The sequence below is a fragment of the Periplaneta americana genome, chromosome 4, assembly GCF_040183065.1.
Source record: "Periplaneta americana isolate PAMFEO1 chromosome 4, P.americana_PAMFEO1_priV1, whole genome shotgun sequence".
In the NCBI taxonomy this organism is placed as follows: domain Eukaryota; kingdom Metazoa; phylum Arthropoda; class Insecta; order Blattodea; family Blattidae; genus Periplaneta; species Periplaneta americana.
Window position 1 is genome coordinate 70,666,663 of NC_091120.1, and position 12,007 is coordinate 70,678,669.

Here is a 12,007-nt window from a genome sequence, read left to right on the forward strand (position 1 = left end):
GCAATAATTACAATATTATCGCCATCAACAATCATCATCTCAGAAAGGCTTTACGCTTCCTAGATTTTTGTTCAACCAATCAGCTACTTTGTCGATACGCTTCACTGACAAAACACTGATTGATGTGGTCACGCCTCGCAGCTAACCCACATCAAAGTCTAGGACATGATTAAAAGTCTGCATGTTTCCCTCCAACATCATGACACTGAACTTAATCCCGCTGCAGATCTCTTATGAGTTTTTTTATATGAAAGACCTGAAGCTCTGTGTGTTTACAAGAAAAGGAGATAAAAATGTCTGCGGAAAGTAGTCAGAAATGTTTCTTAAAATTGGAAGCATGTGGTCGTCCAGACTGTCGACAACCTCCCAAAGCAAAGAGTGCATTTTGTACGCTAAGATCGGCAGCATACTGCATCGAATATTCTATGTCGGACAGAACGCTTTTGGTTCGGACCATTCGATGTGAAGGTGATTACACGCATTATGAGACTGCAGCATACTGCATCATTTCGAGACAAAACCGTCCTGTCCGAGAAAGAATGTTCAATGCGGTATGTTGCCGGCCTTAGGAAGCATATCCTGACTAACTTAATGATTGAATCGACGACGACAGTGCGATAAAAATGGCATTAAAGACAATTATTATGATGACAATAGCAATGAAGATTATGATGAAATTGTCAATGCCGACGACTATGATGGCGTTACGAATGACGACGATTATGATGACAATGGCAATGAAGATTATGATGAAATTGTCAATGATGACGACTATGATGGCATTACTAATGACGATTGTGATGAAATTGTCAATGATGACGACTATGATGGCATTACTAAGACGATTATGATGACAATGGCAATGAAGATTATGATGGCATTGTCAATGAAGACAACTATGACAACAATGGCAATGATGACGACTATGATGGCATTACTAATGACGACGATTATAATGACAATGACAAGGACGACAATTATGGCATTATCAATGATGACGATTATGATGACAATGGCAATGAAGATTATGATGGCATTGTCAATGAACACAACTATGACAACAATGGCAATGATGACGACTATGATGGCATTACTAATGACGACGATTATAATGACAATGACAAGGACGACAATTATGACATTATCAATGATGACGATTATGATGACAATGACGACTATTATGACAACAATGACAATGATGAGGACTATGGTGGCATTACTAATATCGATGATTACGACAATGACAATTGAAGGGTCTAGTATCAAAACCTACCACATCCACTTTGCTATATTTCGAGAAAAATGAGAAAAACGTGCAGTTACTTTGATATAAGATGTATGTGGCCCTTCTTTAGCAGATGATTGGGGTTCGTGGAAATCTACTAAAATAATAATATTCAGAAAATCGTGCCCCACTCAATAATTATATTTTTGACAGTTTATAATGGACGTGGTTGATTTTGATATATCACCCATAAGAACATGTGTTAAATAACTAATAATTTTTCTGTTAACATGAATAAGCTTTTTTTCTAGTTTTATTGAATTAAAACAGTTTTTTACACAACGCCTTTATCATGAGGGTTAATTAATTGCTCAGTCTCGCAGTAATCTTCCTCTGCTTCTTCCTCAGTTACTCCAGAATATGAATATAGGCCTACACATAAATAATGTTTATTTTCAAGCTTTTTGAAATTAAAAACACAGGTTTCACACAATGACTTCATCATGGGGGTTAATGAATTGCTTAATCTCGCAGTAATCTTCCTCTGCTTCTTCCTCAGTTACTCCAGAATTTGGACATAGGCCTACACATAAAATAATGTTTATTTTCAAGCTTTTTGAAATTAAAAACGCAGGTTTCACACAATGACTTCATCATGGGGGTTAATGAATTGCTTAATCTCGCAGTAATCTTCCTCTGCTTCTTCCTCAATTACTCCAGAATTTGGACATAGGCCTACACATAAAATAATGTTTATTTTCAACCTTTTTTAAATTAAAAACACAGGTTTCACACAATGCCTTCATCATTGGGGGTTAATGAATTGCCCGTTCTCGTAGTAATCTTCCTCTGCTTCTTCCTCAGTTGCTTCAGAATTTAGTAGATTCGCATAAAATTTCAAGCGGACGTCTTGTTGCCATTCACTTCCAAAACGTTTTTCCAAGATATTAGCAATGTCTCTGATCTTTTTAGCGCATACAGGTACACCAATATTTACCACCATAGGCTGAAGTTGTGAGAGGCTCTTTCCACGACGAACTATAGTTTTCCCAATGCCAGTGTCAGTCATGTACGTCGATTCCCCACATATAACAATTCTATTGTCTATCGTTTGTATTTTAATTCTTTTTACACTGGATATTTGAAAGTGAAGATTCTGAGAGGATTTTACAACGTTTCCAGCAGCTTCTTTCCAATTATAAACATTTCAATCTCTTCCAATGCGGCACACCTTGCCATACTTACCGATAATGTTGTTATAATGTTGTGGGTTCAAAATCTCCTGTTCTTTGCGTACTGCTGTTTCTATGAAACCAAACACTCTATCTGCTGGTAAAAATGAATGGCCAGTAACGGGAAAGTGAAGTTCCATCTCAGTGATGTTCTCTAGTGACTTAGATACTAACCAAGTTGCTGCCATTGAAACCCTAGTCATGTTCTCATTTTGACCAGTGCAACTGACTGAAAAGAGTTGTATTTTCCGTATATTGGCTGAATCCACTTTCTGCAAGATGTCATAAATGGCTGAAGCTATTTCACTGGATCCTCTAGACCTCTCATTTTCAGTCCAAACATAGTACCTAACATTGTTCATGCCTAGTTGTTTGTTAGGAAGCATCGTCACAAAAGCGAAATTGTGTAGGTAAAGTTATCTGCTATAGTATGCTGACATCCTCTATTTTGGGTATTTTTGGGATTTCACAGTCAACACGAAAGTTACCTCGTCATCTGTGATCCTGTTTAGCAACTGATGGAAAGATTTTCCTCGTTTCTTATGAACTTTGAGCTGAAGGATAAAATATTGCTTCTTTTCTTCATCTTTTTCCATTTTTGCTTGATTCTTCAGTCTTACACAGGTTGAACAGATGTCGGTGCTTGGTTTTCCAAATCCAACATTGAAATTGGTATTGAAGATCTTGCGAAAATATGACTCTTTTACAGCAGTATCATTGGAATACATCCGCCACAGCTTCTTCCTACTCAAAGATGGCGGTAGATACTGTCTTTTTTGAAGATCCTCGACAATAATAACTCTTCATCCCTTTAAATGACTGTATGAATGTTTTAATTGCAGCTGCTTTTCAAGAAAAAGCCTCTTCCTTCTGATTATCACCATGGTGTTCATATCGGACCTATGAATAGGGTAATAATAATAATAATAATAATAATAATAATAATAATAATAATAATAATAATAATAAAATTAAAAAAATAATAACAGAGGATACAGTTAATTTACAAATTATGATAAAACTGACCAAAAAATGTATTAGTTGTGATATTTGTAATACAACGTAAATAATATTGAAAAAAAAAAAAAGATCTTGTAGCATAATATATATTAAAAAAAATTGTCATTTTATATCTAACAAAGCTATGGAATAATTTATTTCACACTCTACTGTAAATTTTAGCCTTTCGTGTAATTTATTAAACAAGTGTACAATTGTATTATCTATTAATTTATTTTCTTAAATTATAAGTGTGTCATCTACAAATCATGAAAGTCTTTTATGTTATGGTTATTTAGGATATCACTGATAGTATTAACTTCTATGTTTTGTAGGAAGATATCGGTTTGAATTCCAGATAATGGATTACCCAGTGCTAGGCCAACATTCTGTTTATATAATTTTTGAGCGAAGTGAAGTAATTTTGTGAAGTAACAGTTTTTATTAGATTTAATTTTTGTTGGAATTTATTCAATGGTATTTGAAGGTTAATTAAATTTGCTTCGATAATATTTATAGTTTCTTGAAGTGTGATATTTGTATATAAGTTTTCTATGTCAAGGGACATCAGTTCTGAATTTGGGTTAATACTCAGTTTGACTAGACTATCTATTATAAGTCTCGTGTTTTTTTTTATTGTATATTGATTTTGTAATTGTAAGGTTTGTTTTAACCAATTGTTAAGAGAAAAAAAAATAGGGTAGAAGTAGAGAAATATTAACTTTGTACAAGAAAATAATGAGTTCATTAGAACTAATACTTTCAATGCAATGAGTATTATCATTCTTATGTTTTCTCCGAATTGGACACCTCTCAGTGCATTGTATTGAACTTCCTGAATATTTTTTTTTTATGTGAGCTGGTCTAGAGTCAAGGATGTGTACAAATTATGTGCCAGAAATGTTCCTGCTTATGAGTAGGAGTGTCTTCGAAATTAAAACGCAGGCAAAATTGACCTTGCAATGTTATCGTCATGTTTAGTACGATGCCACTATTGATACGTAAAATGTATGTGTTCGTGAAAGAATTAACAATACTATGCGCAAGAGTACGGTATTTCTCCTGTAATATTATTGGTCACTTGATCTTCTGTGTGATTTTATAGCGTATTTTCATGAATTGTATGTAGTAATAAACATAACTGTAATTAATGTGGAAACATTTTAAAGCATAGAAATATTAATTTCATATTTTAATCCCCTACCAATTATTACGCTAATTCTAATGGCTCAATAACAATATTGTAATTACATTAGTCAATTTTTCGTTAAAAAACGTAGACAGTGAGCACCTTTAAGCCATGGACAGTTTCCTTCTTACAATACTTATTTCAAAGCTACAGCTTATGAAAAATGTTATTAATAATATTTACCTGCCCTGTACGATGGAAATGTGTAACAATTGATTCCACCCGTGATCTACCAACATACAGAGTTGCCAGAAACTTTTTGCGGCAAACACGAACACAGACCTTGTCTTTTTTATGAAGTAGTGTAAAGAAACCTTCTTCTTTTCACTTGTGATCTTGCGTCTAATGCAGTCATTTACAGACACATGCTTCAGAATGAATGCATCTTGGCCTCTTTTTTTCTTTATGGGAATAGAATGCAGAATTTAATCTGAGTATATCAGCCTCAGAAAGTTCAGAACATTACAAAACCTTTGATTTTGTTTTATGGTCGCATTGTTGGAAAGTCGGCGGTTTTAATGACATGCTGTAGCATCAACAATGGAAGATTTTATAACAATTCTAAACATAGCACGTGACTTGATATTTTGAATTATCGTACACCAGTGAAAAGAAACGTTTTCTTATCTTTGCTTCCTCTTCGTTGTAGTGCTCCATTTTGAATGCCGAACGGCCTTTTCCCGTGATGTTTTCGGTGTAGTTAGTGCAGATGACATCTTAAACAACAATACTGTAACATCTGACTCGCATGTAATGTTGAGGAACCGATCAAACTGAGCTCACGCGATTAAATAACTTCCAGTCATTTGTGAATGGATGTGGCAGGTTTTGAAAGTGAAACATCGAGTATTTTCCTTGGATGTGGCAGATTTTGAAAATAACTCCAATTTTTACTATGCATTATATATGGGTTGTAGTTCAAATTTGAAAAAGCCAGCCAGTGCATATGGTAGGTGTTAGAAAGTACTCCAAAATACATAAGGAAACTCGATTTAAAAAAAATGGATATGGCAGGTTTTGATACTAGACCCCTCAATTATTATAATGCCAATAGCAATGACGACAATTATGGCATTGTCAATGATGACGTTTATGATGACAATGACAATGAGACTTTTATGAAAAGGATGGCAGTGACATTATCAACTATATGACGACAATGATACTTATTATAACTATGACATGACGTCAATTATGACAGTGGCAATAACGATTATGAAGGCAATGCCAATGCCAATCTTAATCCATGGTTTTTAAGTATTGACAGATGTGTTGATTTGTGTTTTTCTCTAGATTTAAAAATGAAATTTTCTTGTTAATATTCGTTAATATATTACCCTTGTTAATTAATGAGGATTTATTACGATACTTAATCACTCGTTTAAAGTTGTGTTACTGTAGCCTGTATATATTATCATGAAGTTTTAGTTTGTTTATAGTTTGATTTTCCCCCTATTAGGCCTATTGTACAGTATAATAAATTATATTTCTGGCGATGCGGAAGAAAAGACCTCGTGATAAATAAAGAAGCAAAAAGCAAGCTAGGAAAGAAACAAATAAACAAAGAAGGAAATAAATAAATAAAAATAAATAAATAAATAACTTTAAATAAATAACCACAAGGTAGCTGCCCCAAGAAAAGAGTTTCCCAAAGAACACAGCATACTATGAATACAAAAAAATTCCAATAGAAAAACATTATATAAAAGTTTCCAGTAAGGCAAACAAAATTTATATAATTTACAACTCATTTTGGAATGGTCAGCTAAGCCCTTATTAATACTATGTATCAATAAATTTAAATCTTTTTATTCAATCTTATGGCTTAACACTATATAATATGAAACAAATTAATTCAATGTTTCATATATTTACATCGTATTGTGTCATCATACAAACGTTTTCGCCCTCATGGGAATTCTTCATGTACGAAGTGTTTACAATATCAATCTAAAATCAATTAAAATAATCTGGCCTCATTTTTGAAAATAATTATAATCTTATTGATAGTATATGTAAGTATTCAGCATAGTGACAAATATTTATCATGCAAATTAATGAAACATAATCGTGTCAAATGTTAAAATTCACAAGCCTACAGTCGACCTGGTTGGCGAGTTGGTATAGCGCTGGCCTTCTATGCCCAAGGTTGCGGGTTCGATCCCGGGCCAGGTCGATGGCATTTAAGTGTGCTTAAATGCGACAGGCTCATGTCAGTAGATTTACTGGCATGTAAAAGAACTCCTGCGGGACAAAATTCCGGCACATCCGGCGACGCTGATATAACCTCTGCAGTTGCGAGCGTCGTTAAATAAAACATAACATTTAACAATACAAGCCTACATGGCTATTAAATGTTGCTGAAGAATAAGTAATGATGACTCACAAAAGTTAAATCTTAATACAATATTATCATAGGTGCATTAATAATGACTTATAAAACGATATTGTGTAAGCTTGTGTATCAGTATATTGACCAATAATAAATATATTATAGGATTATTTTATAATCACAAGTATTACTGAATTTTGAGTCGTAAAGTCTGAAGTAAAATGGTGTGACTGGCTTTTTCTGATGGGGCAAGTGGGTTGTTTTTATATTCGTCTGTTAACCATCGTATGCCCCACTATCTGAAACAAATATTTCTTATTTTAATATATGAATTGGAGAAATTCTTTTTATTTCTAATAGATGAATTTCTCCAATTCATCTATTAAAAATAAGAAATATTTGTTTCAGATAGTTGAGCAATTGGAGAAATTCTTCTTATTTGTAATAGACGAATTTCTCCAATTCATCTATTACAAGTAAGAAATATTTGTTTCAGATAGTTGAGCATAAGAGTGAGTCATCATTACTTATTCTTCAGCAACATTTAATAGCCATGTAGGCTTGTGAATTTCAACACTTGACATTACGTTTCAATAAATTTGTATGAACAATATTTGTCACTATGCTGAATACTCATATATACTATCAATAAGATTATTATTATTTTCAAACATAAGGCCAGATTATTTTAATTGATTTTAGATTGATATTGTAAACACTTCGTACCTGAAGATGCCCCGTGAGTGCGAAAACGTTTGTATGATGACATAATACGATGTAAATATATGAAACATTGAATTAATTTGTTTTATATTATATAGTGTTAAGCCATAAGATTAAATAATACTACATTATGCAACGAGCCTATAATGATAGTAATTAAGAAGCGAGTATGGATGTTTATGAAACGAGCGCAAGCGAGTTTCATAATTTTCATACGAGCTTCTTAATTACCATTATAGGCGAGTTTCATACGACTTTTTATGCTCGACCATATTTCTAACTTGAAATTACAGTATTCAGATGTATACATATTATTTGTATCTACAAGATCGGAAGTGACCTTGTTCTAGGTCGTGAATTGTGAGTTGTGCGCAGACGCGAAAGTATTGGTTTTTTCCGAGGAACAATAATGTCATTGACCTTGTGTAATACCGTTAAACTTGGTATAACTTTGATTATTGAATTGACATTGAAAAACGAGGTGACAAATTGAATTTATTTGAATATTATTTACAATTAACGCTAATTATTATAGTAACAGAACATAACCTTCTGCGAAAGTATTGGATTTCCAGCCTCCGTGACTTTTCGCTAATTCTCTTTCGATTGCATATCCGAGAATAATCGATACTTGCGGTTTTATAACGGTACAAAGCTGACTCGTTATTGGCTGAACACCTGTAAGCTGAGTTGTCATTGGCTGAAAACACCTGAACTTTAATGAGTAGGTGTACTTTAATGACATGCAGGTGTATAATTACAACATTTCGGCATGGTCGAGCATAAAAAGATTTAAATTTATTGATACATAGCAAAAATTTATATAGCCTAATATTAGAATTTTTTATCACTTCACAAATAAACAAGCAAGCAAGCAAACAAACAAACCAAGAAATAAACAAACTGACAAGTACATAAATAAATAATTAAATGCATAAATAGATAGGTAAATAAGTAAATAAATAAACAACGATGAAGAGAATAACAAGAAAATTGACGAATGTAATGACGAAAATATAACTGACAATCGTGATGAAAATGAGGATGATGATGATAATAAGATGACGGCGCTATCGAAAGTAGTGGTGATAGTGCTATTGGTGATGATGATGATGATTATGATCATGATCGTAATAATGATGAGAAGAAAGAGAATCTGTGCAATAATAAGGTCAGGGAACCAGCAGAGACATATTACGTTAGAGCACTGTTAATTTGTTTCACTCCCACGTGTGTTACTGTTACAGCGTGTCTTAGGACTGTACATCATAATTAGTAATTTCTTCGCACGGAGAAAGTATTGCAATGTTGCATTATCGATATTGTCTGCTACCAAATCAACGCACAGCTCTCAGTGTGAACGATATGACGGCCGTGTAATTAGGTATTCCTTTTCTTATTCTTCGCTGTCCCAGCGAATTTTCACTCACGTACCGAGACATAATTGGTTCCCCGTGTTACGTCACGGCGAGGGCCCGCACTTGAATCGTGATAGACTTGCGTAACTCTGGAGTTCCGACACTACTGAATTTTATCCGTTGTTTCGAAAACGGCTCCATGTTTCTATTGTACAAAACATAATAATTCTGTAATTAGAGGAAAAAAATTCGCTCCGGCGTCGGGATCGAACCCGGGACCTTGGTTCTACGTACCAAGCGTTCTAACCATTGAGCTACGCCGAAGTTCAATCCACGGCACCGGATCGAATCCCCCTCCTCTAGAGTTTTTCTTTTGTGGCCTTACTTCAAGTTGGACATGTATGTTGACATATAATGAGTCAACTGCCATTACACAAGGAGCGCAATCAATTGAGTGACTTGGTGGCCGGGATTTCACAGAACCAAAGATCCGGAGCCGGAGCGAATTTTTCTCCTCTAATTACAATTGTTCCCATAACAGATAAATTCTGTAGGACCGAAAATTAATCTTTATGAATATTATTTTTTTTTTATAATTTGTTATACCAAGCACGGTGGTGTAGTGGTTATCACACCTGCCTTGTATTCGGGAGATTTAGGATTCGATCGCAAGGGCTGGCTATCCTGACTTGGAATTTTCTCGGTTTTCCTAGTCTCTCTACAGTCTACGAGAATGCCGAAATAGTACCTATTAAAAAAGGCCACAACCTGCTTCCTTCCTAATCCAATATTACTTTATTATCACATAATTCCATTTATCACCTACCTATTTCAGCGTCAGATCTGCCGTATTGGGTATATCGAAACTGGATGAGTGTGCTCTAAAGATGAACAACGATCGAGAAAACGAGACTAACAGCGCCCGCAAAGCCGAAAACCCGCACGACAATGTTGCATTACGTCGCGTCCTTGACGTAAAGACTGGTTGTGAGTCTTCCGAGACTCAAAATTGATCATCTCCCGAAGTCCCGAAGTCAGCAGTTGTTTATACCTGACTGCACTTTTATCTACTTTGGCAACTGTTTTATATATATATATATATATATATATATATATATATATATATATACATATATATATATATATGTGTGTGTGTGTGTATAAAAATCAAGTAGCTTATTTGAAACATCTCTATCTGTCAGTGCATAATAATCCGTTCCCCAGTCGTTATTTAATTACTAGGCCCTTATTAAAAGGCTAGGAATTTTCTTGTCATATGTTACGATGAAGTGTGCAGTCTCAAGTTTCATGTTTCTTAGAAATGCAAATTTATTTGAGATTTTTTTTTAAATTTATATAACCACTGGTAATATCACATAAAAGAGCCAGAACATTTTGATAACTAAGATACTATTCTCTTTTGTCTTTTAAGCATTTAAGCATTTATATTATTTATTTCAATGATGTAGGCCTATGTTATTCAAAGTTACGAAATCTTTCCACGCCGACCAAATTCTATTTCGAGGATGACGAGCGAGACTCGAAGAGCAGCGAGAATGACGAGACAAGATTCGAAAGACAAATGCAGCGAACACAACGAGCGAGAGCGGGAGTTTTGTTCATCTCTAGTGTGCTCCCCTCTGTCATAAAAGGAAAGAGATAACAGAATTAGCGACAAGCTTTAAGTGGAAACGCGATATAAAATAAACCACCTTGCAGTTTTTCTACAAGATTCAAGTTTTAGGACTTCTAGTTACACAACTAGTGAACTAAGGTTCTATTCCTGGCAAAAAAATGAAAAATGTCTCTCCTTCCTAAAATTATTCAATATCCAGCCTTTGCTTCTGTTTTTCCTGTACTCAGTGGTAATTTGGCACTACAGACTACATGATCATTGACTGCCGTTTGTAGATTAATGTTGAGAGTCCCAATTCTCAATGCGAACGAAATTGATCTCTGGTCCAAACGTTGAAAGCTGATGACGATAGTATTCATTTTGAAACTATATGGGTATATGTATTGGCTGGGTTAGGCCTACTGACTAAGGAGAAACTGCTTACTGAAGAATGTACTGGACGGAATGGTGAGCGGGAGAAAATTTTAAGGCAGAAGAAGATATCAGATGATGGACAATATTAAGATATATGGATTGTATATGGAAACTAAGAGGAAGGCGGAAAATACGAAAGATTACAGAATGCTGGGTTTGCAGTGAAAGACCAGTCCTTGGGCAGAAGCCTATGAACGAATAATTAATGAATCAATGAAGGATTTTTTAGAAGGATGATTTAGCCGAACCCAGTGGTAGTTAAGCAACACTTCATTGCATTGTGTGATCTCAAAATGGATGTAGCCTATGTGTTTATTGGATTTCAGAAGAGGAAATGTAATCAGGGAGCTCATTTAAGATAAAAAGAATTTTAAACGAATTGGAATGATTGCGACAATACGCATTGTATGTCTGTTTCTGATTCAGTAAAAGCGTGCAAATTTAAACAGAAAATACAGGAACATTGTGAAATAATCCTTATATATTTCTTTAAGATTGCCAATACTTCTGTTTTATTGGGGTTGATAATCCAATAAAATTTGGAAGCCTGCTGTGACACTTCGATTAATGTGCTCAACAAATCTTTCTTCTCCTTTTCAATAATTTCATTAATACGGGTAATTTTCAGGTGATCATGACCTAAGGAATCTCATCTCTGCAGTTACTATTTTTCTCTTCCTGAATCTGTTCACTAAAATTTTCAACGTTCCATTCATTTGCCTAAATCTGTTTAGTTTCAAATTAATTTCATATTGGCAACACGTGATATTAAATCCTAGATAGTTAAAATGAGACGATTCTTTAACTACTTTATCATTAACAACTTGTACATCACATGTGGCCCTTATCATAACAGGCAAACACTTTTGTTTTCCTTGCGGATATTTGTGGGTTATTCA